Source organism: Cygnus olor, chromosome 18 (assembly GCF_009769625.2).
Source record: "Cygnus olor isolate bCygOlo1 chromosome 18, bCygOlo1.pri.v2, whole genome shotgun sequence".
Classification (NCBI taxonomy): Eukaryota; Metazoa; Chordata; class Aves; order Anseriformes; family Anatidae; genus Cygnus; species Cygnus olor.
In genome coordinates this window covers 4127436-4146598 of record NC_049186.1, presented here as the reverse complement: position 1 = coordinate 4146598, position 19163 = coordinate 4127436, and the positions used below count along the sequence as shown (strand labels likewise).

The following is a 19163-nucleotide window of genomic DNA, read 5'->3' as shown; positions in this document are numbered from 1 at the left end:
AGGACAAGTCAAAGAAGCCTTTCCTTCAAAAGGTTCCGCCAAAGAAGCTCCTTTGGGCACAGATTTTGTCTTATTTCCTTATCTCCTTCTGCCCCTCCAGTGAGCTGTGGAGATGCAAGCAGGACACACTGAACGGGTGGAGAGACTGCAACTTTGACTATTAATAAAATCCCAGAAGTACTTTCAAACACCATGGCTGTAAGATGCAAGACACATGTCTGGTGTGATAGGTTCATAGGATCATCTTTGACCAAGCAGGCTTTCGGCCTGGTGAAGCATTACGCACCCTCGTTCAGGAGTATTGCCACAAGCCCACACTTCACCAGGAGCCTGCCAACATGAAGCCAAGCCGGTGACAGTTTGGATCCCTATCTCGCTAGTGCTCGCATATCCTGGGTCTCCCTCCAAATTCACTACTTATTTCTAATTCAAGACTTCTACCTGATGCACAAGTCCACCTCAGGCAGCAACTCAACCGCAGAGCCAAAAATGCCACTGAAGTCTGTCCAGTCTCACGGGGCTCAGTCCCCAGCTGCACGTGGTGGAGCCTCTCCCTCCGAACAACAGCGCTGCTCACACGCCTAAAGTCAGAGAGGACTGTGAAATGAAAAACGTTCTGGCATCCCCCAAACCTATTATATCCAAAAGAAATAAGACACTGCTTGCTTTCCAGGGAAAACAGGAGCTGAAATCAAAGTGGGCCATTAGAGGAAATACGAGTCGCTCTGTTTTAGGCAGCTTTAGTTTTACTCTGTGCCTCCCCAGCCCGAAGAGCCAGGCTTTGAACTGGAGAATCCCATTTTTGGTGGGTAGACTGTCAGTGGGGAGAAACAGCTTTTGCTTGCACATTTGTTTTGTTGCCTTGTGTGCTTTCTAAATGTTTTCCCACTGGCTTTAAAGAAAAACAGTTCCTGAGTCAGGCTGAATGGCATTCTGTATTTGTTGTTTTGATCTTTAAAACTTGAGGCATTTTGCTCGCTTCCCCCATTCCCCTCAAAAGACTGACATTTTGGCAGTCAGAGGTAGAAAACCCATGGTTTGAAAGCAGGGATGTGACACAAAACCAATGCTTGTCTCAATAAAACAGCTGTCTGGCTCAGCCAGTGAAGATGCCGCTCATTTCTGCGGTAGCGCTGCTGGCAGAGAGGACCACAGAGGCTTTCCAGCCAACCTCGTGGTGAACATCTCCAGCTCGCCATGGAACCAGGCCTGATGGCGAGGACCCTGGCTGAGGCCTTCAGAGTGGTTTCTTGACCTTGGCAGGCTCCCCCAGCATGTACTGCAGCCTCTACTCCCTTTCATCAGGAAAATACTGGATAATGCGCTTGTTGATAATTGTAGTTCCTGACGTTGTTACAAGAATAGTTCACGTTAAGTAGTTATTAAATGAGCTTCCTGTAGACTACCCTCAAGACTGTAGTATGCAATTTGACTTCTGGAGAAGCAGTACAACTTCCCTTGGCTAAAGACATCTCTGCATCCTTTGTCGGCTCAGCACAAGTTCTGCTGAAGCCTTCCTCTCCCTCCTCTCCCCAGGGAGATGTCCACCCTGCAAGGCAGCTCCAGGAAACTTCTCACCCAGCCCAAATGCCTCGTGCAGTGCAGAGGCTGCTGTTGGAAGAGTTGAAATAACTTTTTGGCCCTAAATTAGAAAAGGGAGTTATGAGAGTGAGATTTAAAATCCTCATCTCAAGAAAAAAATAAAATTGAAATGTTACAGAAGTGCCTGCAGATCTTACTGAGAAGAGCACCACAGAAGCTGAGAGGATTGGTGGTGTTTTGTTTTTACATTACCAATGTAATTGTACCCTACCATATGAGCACTCCTGATGCTGGACCTTCTTTGCTGAGGGTGCTGGGGGGAAACATATGGCAGGGTATTTTGAGAAAGCTAGCCTGAGCTTAGTTCTTTGGTTGAAAAGTTTTCTAACTTCAGTTATTTTTAGCATAATATTAATCTTTACAACCAGTTTAAATTTTTGTTCCCCAAAACATTACAGTAACACAAATGAAAGCAATTAGCTCTGTGCTTCCTGAAATTATATTTATTCCCAGACAAGGGCTTTGTAAAAAGTGCTTAAAGGACCAGGGTGTTTTTAATACCCAGGGAATGCTTTGTATGCTCAAAAACCTGCTTATTTAATAAATAAATAAAAAATTTTAAAAAGTTTAACTTTCCATACAAAACCTTTCCTCTTTTTAAGCTCTCAGACTAGAAAGCTCTGTAATTCCCATCCAGCTCGCAGCAGCAGCAACTTCTGCCTCCAACATCAGGAGCAGGTCAACCTCCAGCCCTCTTCTCTTTCATGCTCCTCATAAGTCAGGACACAGCGGTGCCATCTCACCTCCAATTATGGCAAGACAATATCCCCAGTTTATGGAGGTAAATTAGAGGGGAGAAGAGACAGCAGGCAAAGGCCATTCCACACAAAGTAAAGTGCTGCTACTCTCTGTTTCAAGGGAGCTTTGACCACTTGCAAGCAGATAAAAATGAAAGACTGCCAGTATTTCTGACTGATCTTGAAGTGTGGGTGGGCATGGGGCAGAAAGATGTCCCTGCCACAAGCAGGGATTTCCCTCCCCCTGCCCCAAAAGCACAGGGAATAAGGCAAGCCATTGTCAACAATACTGCTTCTATTTAATGTGCCAAAAGAAACTCAGCTCATGGGACACTGGATTTTGGCAGATTGATTTCACCTTCCTCCAAATCCACCGAGAGCAGCTACCACAAAGGCCTTCCAAGCAGCGTTTGCAAATGAAGAAGCCTTACGGTAAATGGCACCGCACACCACTGGCACTGTACAGAGGCACTGGCCGTGACTGTTTCAAACCCCGAAGGACCAGAGAAACCCACACAGCCCATTCCCAAACACAGCACTTCAAAGTCCCAGAGCATTCCTGACGAGCTGACCAAGGAGGCAGCCTTCATGCCCACAGAGAGCTGCTCTGCTGGGCACAGCACATAAGTGCCAGTGAAAGAACACGCTGTTCTTCCACGCTAAGGCAGGACAAGGTCAATATTACAAGGAGGGCCCTACCAAGACCCATAAGGAGAGACTAAGACGCTGCTGCTCATCGAGACCCAAAAGCGACCAACAACATCTGGCTAACACAGACACTCAGCAGCAAGAAGACCCCGGTGCAGAAGGCCACGCCCAACCCCAGCTTCTACCTCAGCCCTCCATTACAGCCCCAGTTCTTCCCCAGCAGAAGGGAAAAGCAAGAAGCACGCCTGAAGCAACCAGCGGGCTGGGGCCTGTATTGCAGACAGAGCAGAAGGGTGAGAAGAGCTGTATGGTCTTCGCCAGCAGGCAGAGGAAGCCAGGAGAGGTCAGCCTAGAAACCAGCACTGCAGTTATGGCCAATTTGATTTAGGAATTTCATTACGTTTTTTCCTTTTCTTCCTTTTATATGTCCTTCAGGAAAGAGGCTCAACTCAGACTATACATCATTCGCCTCACCATCCCTCCTCCCACCACCAAACAAAAGTAACAGCCTTCATTTGTGTGGGAGACAGAGGGATTTGGCCAACCTCTCTTCAGTGGTTTGTGGGGACAGGACAAGGGGCAATGGCCACAGAATGGATCACAGGAAGTTCCGCACCAACATGCGAAAGAACTTCTTCACGGTGGGGGTGACGGAGCACTGGAACAGGCTGCCCAGGGAGGTTGCGGAGTCTCCTTCTCTGGAGATATTCAAGGCCCGCCTGGACGGCTACCTGGGCAACCTGCTCTAGGGAACTTGCTTTCGCAAGGGGGTTGGACCCGATGATCTCTTGAGGTCCCTTCCAACCCCTATAATTCTGTGATTTTGTGATTTCCCTGCTCTGGAAGCACCAAAAGCCACTTCCCGCACTACCTCAGAAACCAGAGGCCTAATTACCGTTTGCTCCCAGTGCCGCAAGAAATAACAAACAAACAAAAAAAAGCCACCCTCACACAACGAAACAGACAGGAAGGCAGCATTAGCCCTACACCACCACGGGATGCAGGGCAGGCCAGGGTGCGCAGTTCCCTGCTGTGTAGCAGTACCACATCTGTACTGAATCATGAGGATAAAAATTGAGCACGTAAGTCACAGGAGACCAAAATCGCTGCCTTGTATTACAACTTTTTAGACATTAACCTGCAAGCCTTCTGCAAGAAACAAGATAATTACTACCTTGAAGACAGATTTTGAAAACTAGCCTTTATCAGATCACTTTTAAAAAATAATCATAACTTCAGTCCTTAGCAGGCAAGCAAACAAAGAGTAATGACAACAGCAAACACAGGCAGTGTGGGCAGGATGACAGTGCTCATTTCCCAGAACCTGCTCCCATTTCTGTCTGATTTCAGCTTGGTTCCATCCAAATCAAAGGGGGAAAGACTTCTTCCAACAGAGTTCCCCCATTACGGACAGCCACCACCTTCCCTCAGTCAGGTACCTGTTCAGGTACCAGGTACCAGAAGCCAGGAAAACAAGAGCTGAAGAACAGTGCAGTGAATTATCAGAAGTATGACTGGTACAATGCAACACACCTGTAAGCGGCAGGAGTACAAAATAAGGTTTTAAGAGATTGCAACAAACTGAAAGGACATTCAGATGACATGAGAAAATGGGATGAACTGCTCAGAACAGAGTCACGAATCCAAAAGTGTAACACATCCGTGCTCTCAGGATGGACTACTTCATTGCAGGTCACCCTGCCTAATATGGTTACCAGGATTTTAAAATAAATAAATAAAATAAAAGTTGAGCTCTCAAAACTTAAAATAGCTGCCCAAGCTGATGACTCAAGCATGAGTTGTCACGGGCATGAAGCCACCAAAGGATTGTCACGTACCGACACTACTGCACATACCTTCTTAGAAATACTTGTAATGGAGGAGAAACATTGAGCACCGTATATCCTGAGTCCTTAAAAATGTTTCAGCAATTGTATTTGATGCATATTGAACATAAGCATCTTTCCCAGACATTTTCCACAATACATGAAGATTTACTTCTACATGAAAAACTGTTTTAATAATAAATTTCACTCGTTCCTGTAGTCATCACGATCATTAACCAACGCAGTACTTGACAGCAGAAAACCCTAAAGCCTTACGAAGGCTTTTAGTCATTATTTTGTGTTTTTAATCCCCAGCAGACTTTTCTTACTGGCACATAGAAATTTTTAAATACATCCCCAACCTGACAAGTGATGCTTACACAACCCTGCTAGCACAAGCACTTTTTTTTTTTTAAACACAATATTGCTACTGAAATCCTTTCTCATGGTTGGTGCGCGCATTTCTGGTTGTGTTAATTCACTCGAATGCTAATGCCACAACTTGGTGGGATGTTGAGTCTCCCGTGGTGTGAGACCTGTCCCCACAGCCCCATTCTTCATTAATGCAGCAACAGGAGCAAACCTGCTCATCTAATAACTGCTGCACAAGGAGCATGGCCAAACACACCTCCAACAGGGCATCCCTCTGAGATAAGCCATGTGCCCTTGCAGTACCACAGAAACCAAAGGGAAAAAAGAGGGTATTGGGTTTGAGGAACACAGCCCCATGCAGGGGAAAGATCTAGTCACTCTGCAGAAACTGAGGAGGGGTGAGATTTATTTGTAGCCTTATTAGCTTCTAAGAAGGAAGGAAGTCAAGTATGCCTTCTTTCTGTTCTTCTTTCTGCTGCAACTATCTCAGGCTCATGGTGCAGATAAGCTTGTCAATAATCCCAGGACTCACATGTTCCTGGGAAGTGACAGCTTATTGGGAAATGATTTGGTCACTCTTGCATCCCCCAGGACACCCCCTGCCACCCCTGGTGGGTGACTCCAGATCCATCCATCTCAAGAAGCCATACAAGAGCAGAAGGCATCCTACAGGAGATGCCACCATGACTGGTATGTGGAGATGAATCATGAACCATAGGAGAAACCTAGTTCCTTTTTTAGGGGAACTAGCAACTCCAGGAAGAGACTCAGCCTCTTAGCACAGGCTGGACTTCTTTTTTTCCCCATTTCCCCTCAGCAGTTCTTGGAAAGATTCAGAGTCCATCGGGTTTGCTACAGCCCTTGGCATCCTTTCATCACAGGGATGACTGCAGAGGGGACATTCAAATCTGCTCCTCCTTCCCCAGGGCATTTCTTGGGTGCTACTGCAGGGACCCTCCTCAGCTCAGGGGGGGAGAGCCCAGGTGCTTCAGTACCCAAAATGCCCCTTTTTAGCCCCAGACAACAGCCAGGAACTTGTGCTAGGGAGGAGGAGGAATCAGTAACTGGCCCTGAGGCTTCCTGGGAAGGTGAAGGCCTGTGAAGATTATTCTCTAAGCAGATCAGATTTCTTCTTGCTGGGAAGGTTACTGCTTTATTTTGAATCTTGCACTTTAAAGCCCTTTATAGCTCCCCCTCTGCTCCCAGGTGGCTGCTCCAACACAGCTGTGAGACAAGGCAGCCGTCCCCAGCCACAAGTCAGCCACAACGAGCAAAGCACCAGGGATGGAGCTCTTTGGGGACAGCAGCGGTGACAACAACCGTGTCTGAACTGAGGCATAAGTCACCATCCAGGTGATCCTCTTCCCAGGGTACATGCATCTCACTGCTCTGGGATATTTTGCCACCTCCAAGCTGCATATTGTCTGGAGTTTTTAAGCACGTTGCTCACTGGGGCCCAGCTCTCCAGAAGCTTCCAGCTCCACACCAGCTCAGAGGGAGCCTGAAGGACTGGCTCCAGATGGACTTGTAGTTGGATACATGGATAACTTAAGGGAGGTGAATCCTTTCTGACAGGAGTCGTGCAAGTTGTGCAAGGTCATGCACAGAAAGGATTAACAGAGCTGGGACCTGAGCACATCCCTCAGCTTGGTGCCTCATCAGCTGCTCACTCTCTTCTCGATAGACACAGTAAGCGAAGTTTTCATAAAATATAGTAAATAACACACCCCAAGTGTGGAACTAATCCCTGAGGATTACAGATTGCTCCCTTGCTGTTATCAACTCACTCTGCAACAGCAGTTATGAAGCTTTCATCAGTCAGGCCAAACCTCTTTTAGCAGACAGAAACATCAGCAATGATGCATGGGAAAGATCGAACTCAAGGCCTTGTTTCAGCACTGCACAGGGCCACACAAATCACCCTCCATTGCAAGAGAGAAAGATCTAAACCCTCATGAGCAAGTGTTTCCTACACCCACAGAAAAACTCAGTTTTAAAACACAGTGGATTTCCCCCTCCCCCCTGATGCTGGATTATTTATTAGAAGAGACTGCAGGAGAGGTAGGGGGAGTAACAGAGCCATTCCCATCAGAAGCACTGAAATTGGGGTCAGACAAGGTAGGGCTGCTGGCCAGACTAAACCATGATTGGCAAAGGCATTAATCAAACCTCTATCTATTTAGAGATCTCGGAATACATTGCAGACCAGGACTAATGATGCTGCTACAGCACCTAGAGTAGCTGCTAGGGTAACCACAGTGCCCAAGAGAAAGGAGCTGCTTACCTGCCACTCAGTCTGTATTCACACAAAAACAGAGATTGAGAGCTTCAGCTTCAGATGCCAGCTGCTTTAAGCAGCGTGATAAGATCCAATATTAAGCGTGACATACAAATCCCTTGCTTGTGAGGACAGAAATCCCCCAGCTGATAGATGTGCAGGAGGCAGGGACAGCCGTGCTCCTCTCCTGCAGCCCTCTCATCCCCAGCACAAAGACCTGCTCAGCACCTCCGGCCAGCTCCTGGCAGACCCCTGCTCCTACCACTGCCACCATGGAGGTACCACCAAGCTTGTTCAGCAACAGCCATTGCAAAGTGTTATAAAAACAGAAAAACAAATGACAAGTAAGCACCCCAAAGCCTAAGAGACCAATTCCAATTTCTTCTTACAAACCCTTGCAGGCCACCGTGACAAAGTCTTGGCCCACAACACAAGCTCCCCAGAGCAGTCATAACACAGACAGCCCCACAGGAGTCTTCTGCTCTTTCTTCCACAATACAACCTTATTCAGCTGTGATAAAAATGGCAAGAAGAGGTACCACAGACAGAGGTACCACAGGACAGCTGCATGCTGCTGCCTGCCCACAGGTGCAAAGATGAGCAGTCATTTGGGGCTGGCACCAGGGCATCCTTACACTCACAGACATCAAGAGAACAGCTGACATTACACTTTCAGAGGTTGCCGACAACCAGTTCACAGTTGCATAAAAATGAGGAAATTAATATCTTAGTGCTTGCAGTCTGCTACTTCAACTTCACCCTCTTCAAAAGGAGGCTGGCTGTGACATGCTGGCAGGGTTTTAAAGAGACTGGTCCTCCAAAGGACAAAAACTTGTACAAATCCTGACCTTTGAGGAGGTGACAAGGTGATGACAAGGTATTTGATAACCTTGAAAGAGGCAACAAACAAGGAATTTGATAGAGCTACAGGCCTGACTGAAGAGTCCACTGAGATAGAGGTTGATCATTTCGCTGGACTTGGAGCCATCTCCTATGGCACACAGATTTGTAGCGAGCCTTTCTGCCAGTTCTACACTGCTTTCTGTTCTTTAAAGTAAAATCCCAACACCACGTTTAATAACAATAGGAAAAATCAACGAGGTTCTATTTATTTTTACAGTACCACTTAGGAAATTAGCAGGACACAAATACAGTAGCTGCAAGGAGACACAAGGTAGTAAAGAACAAGGATGGGGTAAGCTGTGGAAAAATATAAAATATTTCACTAAGTGTTCTCAAGAAAAGCTCTGCTCCTGCTGAGAGCTGTGTCCCCTTTCCTTGCTTGCTCTGAAGTTTCCCACAGCTGCATCGGGGCTGCTGCAGAGCAGCCACCTGCCTTTGCAGCACTGTGAGCAGGACTGGGTGAAGCCATTTGAGCAAGCACTGGCCATGCACCCATCAGTGGCCAAGGAGCAGCTGTTAATGGACACCATCCCCATCAGCTTTTCTGCTCCATGCCTGAGCTACAGTCCTGTGGGACTCACGAGGTGAGAACATATCAGAAACAAGACCAGGAGGGCAGGACACCAGGACAGCAAGCCTAAAGGGACAACTAAATCCTCCCTCCAGCACTCGGATGGTGCTTGAGGAGCAGCATTAATTCACACATCAGCCGGCAGCAGCTCTGTCATTTTGCTCCACTTGTCTGTGTGGAAATGTCATGGAAAACCAGCAGGTGAGAAACAACACAGAGCTCCCCCAAAAGCCGGGGGTAGCTGTGCTGTTGCCTCTTATCCTACAGAAAATATGGCTAATGGAGGAATTGAGATGCCAGGCAGGTCTGACTAGAAGCAATGAGAAAATTAGAGCTGCCCAAGCAAGTAGTGCTGCTGGGCATGTTCTGATAACACAATGAAAGAAAAAAAAAAAAAGGGAAAAAAAGTACTCCATCCCCTACTGCACTCCTCCACCCTGCTGGATTAAAGCTTCCCAGCCTAGGAGGGGAATTACTCAGTAGGATGTGCCAAGATTCAAAGAGCCAGAGATGAGTTCCAGAAAGGAGAGCTTTCCAAGCTCTGTGTTTTGGAGATAGGAGGGTAGCTGCCTACACTCCTTTCCCCATGGAAGTTTCTCAGCGCAGCGAGAGTCCCAGGTGTGGGTGCTGCCAGCTCCTTTGGGATGGGGAGCGGTGCACAGTGTAATACAGGACAGAGGTGACGGTGCACAGCACCCACAGAGCTGCTCTCCTCTGCAGCCATTTGGTTCTTCAGAGCAAGAATTAATCACTGAACTAATCTGCAGTGAGGAAAGGCACTGAAGCATCAGAGCCCCATGGCTAGTTGTGGAGCTGAGGATTTCACATCCCCTGAGCAAGCTCCTGCTCGCATCAAGCTGGCCCCAGCTGCCTGGGAGCTGGGAAGTGCTTGACACAGATTGAAACAAGTTTGTTATCTGGGATACAACAGAAGTATGGGACAGGGCAGACACTGCTTTTGTAAACACAATCAACCTCAGTCCCAAGAACAACTCAGATTTTGTCCCTACAGCCTCCTCTGAGCAGCTGCTCAGGCAGGCAGGGTCCCCAGAAACCCCCCAAACCGTCCCCACCTCATGTTAGTGGTCTAATGCAGTATTTCAGTTGAAGAAGCATTTCCTCCCCTTGTCTTCACCCATATGCCTGTCTCTGCTCCACCAGGCCGGATGAGCCCCAGCCAAGCTTCCCTGTTCCCCACCAAGGGAAGAGCCATACTTAACCCTTCCTGCACCTGCCCAGCTCAAATTCCACATTCTCCCTCAAAGTCAAGACAGCCATATACTCCTCTTATTTCCCAGAAAGATTTAAGACCAACCTGCAGTTTGCACCCTGGTATATTACTCAAAGTCTTAATTGTCTTAAAATAAGACAGCTACCCCCCTCTTCAAGGGCTTGCTTCAGAAGAGGAAACACCTCTGGGTCCTTTCCCAAGAAGGGGTCAGAGAGGCAGCTCAGGGTTCACAGGCCCCCATTTCCCACCCTGATTCTTCAGTCTGAAGAGGCAAGGGCTGGCTTTACGGTAATCCTCCTCTCCTGTCCATGCATCTGAATAAACTACAGAAGTGGAAAGCAGGAAATCCAAGCAGCCTTGCCTGCACCCAGCCAGCCCTCATAGCATGAGAAACCCAGGGTGGGGGCAACACAAAATCAAGGCAGAAGGTCATCTTCTTCCCTTTCCATCCCTATTAGAGCCATAAACTCCAATCCCAGCAGATGGTCCCAAAGCTAAAATACCTGGAAGGAATAGGCAAGGAGAGACCAGCATCCCTGTGATCTGGTCATGGACTTTTTGTAGAGGACCATGATGTACTGTACGAAAACAGGAATTATGTGATTCTATGAAACTCCAGGATGTGCTCCTGTCAGGACTAATGCGAAAGACTACTGACTCCCATTTTGAAAAGCTACTGATAGAAAGATTGTGGAAATTGATTTCTGAACTGCTTGCTGCAAGGCAGAGGTAACACACTGCCAACAAATCACTTCATGGCACACAGAGGACTGTCCTCTGGTATCATCATCTGCAGCAACAGCCAAGAAAAGCCTATGAGAAGACCCCAGGGCTGCCATGGAAGGAGCTGGTAGCGGCTCGCCCGGTGTGCATGACCACAGCCATGCAAACCTCCAGAGAGAAGAGCCTCTGCTCCCCAGTGCAGCTGCAATTTTGAAAGTGTTGACACAAAGCAGAGCCAGAGACAGGAGGTACATTTGGGTGAGCTGAACAGCCCAGAGAGCTTGAACCTTTGGCCAAGACAACAATTCTTCTTAGATTGCTATTCTAAGCAACAGCAGCGTCCAGGAAGAATTAACGGCCTAAAAACTGGAAATACAGAGGAAATTGGTTTTAATCCTATTTTCTTCCTTCTTTCCCTGCTGGTAGGAGCCTGCATGGCAGACTTTTGTAACCTCTCCACATTCCCTGGGATGGGGAGTGTGCCAAAAGACACCTTCCCTATAGGAGCCAGCCAAAACTTTGCTTGATCACAGGCTCATCCATGCTTCAAAGTGGAAAAGCAGCTGGGCAGAGCACAGCCCAAAGCGGAGCAGCAGGAAGAGAGCACATCAAGCCACTGTCACAAAACCCAGAGCAGACACTGGGACAGAAGCACCCAGAATTGGAGAGCTGGCTGCAGGAGTGAGGACCTCGCAGCTTTCTGCTTTACTGAGACAAGCAATGCCCTGCAGAATTTCATGCCATGCTCAAGATTGGCTACGGGAACTGGGAAAGAGCATTCATATCGGGAAAAGGGAGAACTGAAGATCTGAATGTGGGACCAGGGAACCGGATTGCTGTTACTACTGCTGTAGAAAGGCTCTGACCACAAGCTACAGCTGTTTTAATCCCATCAGTGTCCTCCAGCAGAGCCAGATGGGGCAGCTCCAGGTGTTTCAGCTCCTTCCCTACACTTCAGCTCCAGCCTTTCAAGCACGAGCAGTCAGGCTCCATGCACAGGGAAAAGAGGAAAGCGGTACTTGATAGCATCTGTATTTTGTCTACACGCTTAAAATAGGATAAAAGCTATTAAATAAACCACTTTGGCTTTATGGGAGGACTCTCTTGGTTAGACCTAACACTGGGAAAACCATTAGATTTGCAAATACAATTCATACTGGGAAGCATGAGGCAGAAGCTGGTTCCTAGCAAAATTAAAACGTCCTGACACCACACGGGAAGAGTGTTTTTTTTTTTCTTGTAGATTCTCATTTTCTTCAAATCAGGGAAATGCTTGCACACACAGTTAAAACTGGGCAGAAAGGCATGGACACAAACTAACATATCTTCTTCCTAGCTTCAATTCCTTTTTTGAGGGGGGGGAAGCAATTATTTTCCATACAGAAATGTGAAATTACTTTCTTCTCCAAACTGAAACAGAAAGCTAGACTTCTGAGATTTCACATGACCTGGAAAATGAGAAATTAAGAAGTTCTTGGTAAGAAAGACTGAAATGGAAAATTTCTTTTCAATAGAAACCATAATGCTCAGCTAAATCTAAGTACTCTTTCTTGCTCAGATAAAGCAATAGGAAGAAAAGCTTTAAAAAGTAAGTGCCGATGAATGTTTACCACAGAAGATATTAGCGGACCCACATTTTTCAGGAAGAAAAGCCTTTTCTCTGACATCTCCCATCTGTTTTATTAAAGGAGCTTTGGGGATAGCTGAGATTTTGGAGGAGGTGCACGAGTTGATTAACTTGGCAGGAGCACTTGCAAGCTGCAAGTCTCAGAGCTGGAAAGCACCACATGAAGAGGGCAATCATGTCATCTTTACATCATCTGTAGGTAGGAAATGTGGCAAGAAAAGTAGCATGAGATGTGTAGGTACTGCTTTGCTTAAGGGATTGAGGTGTAACTACAAGCAGGATTTCAGACTAGGAGGTAACATCAATAGCATGGTAGTTATGGGTTGATAAGTCAATAACAATGGGACTGATCCCTATTTCTTTTTCCAAGTTGAAGTCTTACTAGTTACAGGTTTTGGACTGTTACTTCATACCCAGAAGTAACACAGCAGAGCTGTCTGCAAAGAATTAGTTTGTGGTTATACTGTTATTCCGTGTGCACACAGCTGAGACCTGGGCTCATTAATGGGAGCAGCACATGATCACGGGAGATGTTAGAACTGCCCAGCCACAGGAGAATTGGGGCAGATTACACTACCCATGGCTCGGAGCCTGCACTGATGAGAGTGAACATCTGTGGTGGTTGTACCCAGCCGGGCAGCTGAACTCCACCTGACCACCCTCTCACTCCCCCTCCTCAAAGGGAAAGGGAGAAAAAATACAATGGAAAGGACTCAAGGGTTGAGATAAAGACAGGGAGATCACTCAGAAATTATCATCATGGGCAAAACAAATTCAGCATAGAGAAATTAATGTAATTTATTGCCTATTACTAATAGATTAGAGCAGCGAGAAACTAAAAGCAAAGTAAAGATACCTTCCCCCATCCACTTTCTTCTACCTCCTCCCCACTCCTTCTCGGTCACTCTCTGCCCCTGCTCCCCGTGGAGTCCCTCCCAAACTGATCCTGCAGGGGCTGCCCACAGGCAGCAGCTCTTCAAGGACTGCCCCAACATGGCTCCGTACCACAGGGTCCATCCGCCAGGAGCAAACTGCTCCAGCACAGGTCCCAGGGGGCAGCAGCTCCCCCCAGACTCCCTGCTCCTGCGTGGGCTCCTCTCCACAGGCTGCAGCTCCGGCCCAGGGCCTGCTCCTGCGGGGGCTCTCTATGGGCTGCAGTCTCCTCCAGGCCACAGCCACCTGCTCTGCAGCGTGGAGATCTGCTCCATGTGGGACCCATGGGCTGCAGGGGGACAGCCTGCTCCACCAGGGGCCTCTCCACAGGCCGCAGGGGAACTGCTGCTGCGTGCCTGGAGCACCTCCTGCTCTCCTGCTGCACTGCCCTAGGGGGATGCAGGGCTGGTTCTCACTCCTCTCTCCCAGCTGCCGTTAACGCAGTAGGTTTTGTCCCCCTTCCTTAAATCTACTCTCACAGAGGCACAACCAACGTCACTCATAGCCTGGCTCCTGCCAGCAGCAGGTCCCTTTTGGAGCTGTCTGCAGCTGGCTCTGATCCAACATGGGGCAGCTGCTGGGCTCTGCTCAGGAGCCACCCCACAGCCCTGCTACCAAAACCTTGCCATGTAAAACCAACACAGCATCAAAGCAGAACACTACTGAACTACAAGTCAAAGAGTTCAAACATCTCCAGAACTACAGTGCACAAGCTGTTGCTGCCAAGGCATCACATTGGCCAGCTCAGCTATTTGCTCCCCCTGTGGGCAGCCTAGCAATCATGGCAGCACTGCTCTTCTGGGAATGGCCCAGCCTGCTCCAGTCTGCTTCAAAGTTATTTCATCACTCCACACATCGAATGCAACAGTTCCTCACCCTGGGAGACTGCTCTCAGAAGTTCCTTTTGTTTTACAAACCACGAGAAGGGAGGAGGCGTTTTCATTTGTTCCCTTAAGAGCTCCTGGTCCCTCCCTGCTGGATGCTATCTCCAAAAATTGCTGCAACGCTGCACACAAGCCTGCATGGGGATGGACAGTGTGTCCGTCCTGCTTTTGGGACTGGAGTTTGGCATGGATTTGTCCTGAGCTCCATCCTGAGCAAGGACATTTCTGTAACAAGCAGCACGAAGTTCCCCTTCCACCTGCCATCAGGCACAGCCCAGGACAGACACACCATCTGATCTAACCGGTTCCAACAACCACTTCTTCCTCCCCAGCCCTCACACCAGGAGCACATAGTAGGTGTGCACATATGAAACCCTAGCTCGGGGCTCAAAGATCCCCACAGACCATACCTGGGTGCACCCGGCATATGCTCAGCTGTGCAAGCAGCCCCATTTCAAGGTTTCAGCAAAGTCTGGAGGGGTTTTAAAAGCATTTAGAGAAGAGTCTAGACATTCAAGCAACTCTCTGAACTGGGGCAATCTGAAGTTTCATCCACCATATTTTCGCCTTCCCCTCTCAGTCCTCACTCTGCGACTTCACTGTTCCTCCATGCTGTCATCTTTTACCATGCTCTCCTACAAGCTACCAGGCCCTACTTGCCAGCTGCCAAGGGCCCAGGTTTTTGCTGGTGCTAAAGATGCCACAGACACAGGGACTGCCAGGTTGGCACAGGGTTGGGAAGAGCAGTTCCTGGAAATAGTAAATCTCTAAGCAGCGCACAATAAGTAACGAAAGCTCTTCAAAGATGCACACAAAGGGGAGGTTCTGGAGAGTCAGAAGCCACCTGTGCTGCACCCATATTAGTGCATTTGGGATTTTGCTCACATGAAACAAATGGAGCATGGATGCAGACAGGAAGGAAGCAGTGACAGAGATGCAAAGAAGTCTGGCACAAAGCAAACGTTGTGCAAGACGACAGATAAACAGGTGAGGTAGAAGCTGGCATGTGGCAGAGGAACAAGCAATGCAGATGGATGCATTTGAGAAACACTCCATCTGCCAGGTGCGGGCACATGCCAGCAGAAATCACAGCAAAACTTGTCCGATGCTCTGACAAAGAAGCTTTGCCAGGAAATGCTGACAGATGAGAGCTAGAATATTTTTGGAGTATGTGCTACGAGCTTTGAGACAGCTGAGAGCTCCGGTCAGAACAGCAGAGCATCCCTTTCCTCCTACCCCTTGTACGTTCCAAAATCTTGAAAGCTCTTCTGGATGGGAAAGCTCAGTGTTGTTCAGCTGTGAATCACAGTTTCAGGGAACAGCCAGCACTGCTCTTGGGAAATGCTCCAGCAGCAGGTTTTTTTGTTTTGCTTTTTTTTTTTTTTTTTTTTTTTTTTTTTTTACAAATTTCCTCGTTCTCTTGGCTTCAACAAAGCTATTCTCACAGGACGTTCTTGTGGGAAAGAGGCACAAGCATACACACATCTGTTCCAGCCCCATCATACTGGGATTTGGGGTTGAGTATCAGCTCTAGTTCAGGCAGGCGGGGGGGAGTTTCCACCAGGCCCTTTGGCCCACTCTACTTGGTAATGAAACGCAGCTGAACAAGTTTTAGGGTTCCCTACCATGGATCTGCAGCAAAGCCTGAGAAGGGGCAGGACCACTGGCTGTTGTGCAGTGTCTGCTTAGAGACCATCAGATAGGAAACCCACACAACTATCCTCAGCAAAAGCCACAGGAGCCTTCCTGGCCTCAGCATCTTCCAGACATGGAAGAAGCAGAGTTTCTTCCTCAGCAGGTTTACTGACATATTGAGGGCATGAACAGCATGTCAGACTAGAAAATTTTCTGCCCAGCTTTGAATCCCAGTTCTTAGTCCCTCCTGACAAAAGCCTACATTATGATCTGCTTTATCAGCCTGAGCCATGGCAGCAGGAGATAGAGAGCTGCACTTTACGTGAGATATATAAAAGAAAAGAGCCACTGAGTCAACTTTATCTTACGCCAGGAAGAAGGGAATGAGAAAGTACTACATGCTCAAATATTGCAAAAGCAAAATAGTGAAGGCAAAAGGAAGATTCTACAGTGGAAAAGGAGAGCTGGAGTGCTTTAGGATTACATAGGCTGCACATGCCCCAACGTAGTCACCTGGAAACAGGAAGGGACTACACACACACACACAAAAAAAAGAAATGCTTCTTTGTGCAAAACTGGAGAAAATCTTGTGAGGAAACAGGGAACTTCCCAGCAGAGAGGCAAGGAAGATGAGATTCTCCACCCAGCTGGAGGCTGCTCAGTGGGAGATGGGGCAGGTACACTGCCCCGGTGGGACACTGGGTGCTCTCAGCTACAAGTGAACACCAAATCCCTTCTTCTGCCGCAGCTCAGGCTCCACTACTGAGATTTTGGAAGCTGCTGAGGCCATTTCACTCCATTCCTCTGCACTCTGGTGGCCCTCCTACCTTCCCCTTTGCACCCTACAGCTTCCCCTTGTAACCAAACCACCTGGAGGCACACGCACACAGCAAAAAAACCTGCACCACCAAGGACATCCCGACTCACAGAAAAGCAGCTAGTGGGTAGGTACCACATGCACATGGGGAGAAAACAATGTACCTTGCAGATAGCTCAAGAATCATTCCCAGCTTTCACATACTATAAGGGTAAGACTCCTCTGTGGCTTCTGCCACCCCCCAACCCAATTGTCACAGGATGCAAGCATAAAAAACAGCAAGACCCCTCTTCAGGAATAAGAAAACTTACAGTTGCAGCATGCTCACACTCCTCTTTCACAACTCCTGTCACCTATCAGCCCTCCCGGACCTCCAGGTCTTCAGCAGCTTCCCACACCCACCCCCAAGCCTGGGACAGCTCAACCACACCACGTACCACTTCTTCATGGTTCAGCCCCTAATTACAGCTAGAGCAGATACACTACAGCCACCTCTCACCACAGCTGACGGGCATCAGCCACTCACTTAAACACAGCCAATTTGCATTAACAGCCTCCGTAGGGATTTATTTTCCAGGATCACAGATGCAAAATCTGCAGAAAATGTTTCTGAGAAGGATGTGTAAAGGCATGGAAGCAATGAGATTTACAAGATTTATGATCACAGAAAGCAGACAAAGAGCTGTAAAACAGGCAGCCTGGAACAGGGAGAACTCCGGGCACAACATGTCCTAGCAGGAAAGAGTATTTTCTGTACAGTGCAAAAATTATTATAATTTTTCTTCCCGTTTATTGTTCCTTTTCTTTCTAAGCTGCCCCCTCCCTGGTAACTCTGGTTATGTATTAACAGTTGCAGATGTCAAAGAGTACACTCTGCTACATTTAGCAGCTCCTTTACCCCTCCAAAAAGGACCTGGGATCATGTCACAGAATAGATTTTACACAACTGCAACATAGCAATAATTAAGAATTTATTATATACTTTTACGATAAATCACAAGATTAGATTATGTGATTTTTAACAGCACTTAATCAGCATTTAAGTATTAGTCAATTAACACAATGATTTTAAAGAGTTTATTACAATACAAACAGCAACTTAATTACAGAAAGGCAAGGTTCACCCAAGACTTACTGTGGGCTGTGGGGGGTGGTTCTAAATTCAGTTGGGCGCTTCTAAGATCCCCTTTAAGGTGAGTTTCTCACCCCTCTCCTTGTTGGGATCTGCAGATGACTTGTTCCTCGAGGAGTCAGCCACAAGAGGCGCTTCCTTCCAGGGGTGCCCTGAGAGGTGTCCCAGCCCAGGGGGGCGTCAGGGGCACAGCCCTCTCCTGTCACCCAGAGAGCTCAAAGAGTTCTTGCTTGGGATTGCTGTTTGTAGGATCATGAGATAATTTACTTTGTTCAGCAGTTTTTCAGGATTCAGGTCCCTTTCACTTTATGTTTCAGATTGTGCAATCCCCCTCCCCTTAGCACTTAATTTGTGCTTTTGCCAATTAGTTACATCACACATTTATGGCTGGGGGGGTCTGATTGTTCCATGCCTGTTTCGCACAAATAACAGTGTCAGGCTGCACCACACTCTGTAAAGACCAGAGGAAAGAGTCTGTGACAGATTTTCCTTGAATTATAGACAACAGAGGGATGATGCCGTGCCATTTTGTTAGATAAAGTGATTGACTCATAGTCAAACTCAGATCCTTTATCATTTTCCTGGACTTCAGTGTGATTCATCACTTTCCCATGAGGGACTTCATGGCATTGAGCATCTGCCTGGCACTCCGTTATTAACGAGCTGTCCAGTTCAAGGAACGATCACATCGAGGTATGCTGTGGCTCGTAAGCCTGAGCAAGACTTATGGCAACCACAGACACAGAGCGCACCCGCCACACGCCAGCAGCCCAGACCTGGCATTTCCAAATGAACTTGTAAGAGCAACATCCCCAGCCACACATAGTGCTTTGCATGCTGTGCTGCTTAAAACACAGATTTCTTTCTACACAGTGAGCTAAAGGCCAGACAATCAATGAAGCAAGATAAATGCACCTATGACCTCCCTTCCTGTCTGAGCTTATTTCAGGGATGCCAGATTTCAGGCTGCGGTCACCAAAAAGCCATAAAGAAACCTGAGGATGAAAGAGCTTCAGCATTAACTGTGGCATGCAACTTCTTGCTTAAAACTCTCTGTAGCTCTCTGTGTACTAGATGACTAGAAAGTCCCTAATGTGACACCGATTTTCCAAAAAGGTCTCAACGAAGATCAGGGAAACTACAGAGCAGTAAGTAGGATGAATTAGGAGAAACTGGATTAAAAAGTAGAGTGAACAGGCACATGGATAAACGTAAGATATTGGGGAAGAGCATTTCACAAGAGA

General features: G+C 47.6%; 1 protein-coding gene across 1 annotated transcript in view; it reads right to left on the bottom strand.

The window, feature by feature from the left end:
• The window catches only part of LOC121056966, a 62332-nt gene extending 44390 nt beyond the window's left edge, over window positions 1–17942 (bottom strand). The window contains exon 1 of the mRNA XM_040530539.1: window positions 17923–17942. The gene's annotated coding sequence lies outside the window, so the exon portion shown is untranslated. The remainder of the gene's footprint in view (window positions 1–17922) is intronic.
• Between the last annotated feature and the right edge of the window lie 1221 nt (window positions 17943–19163).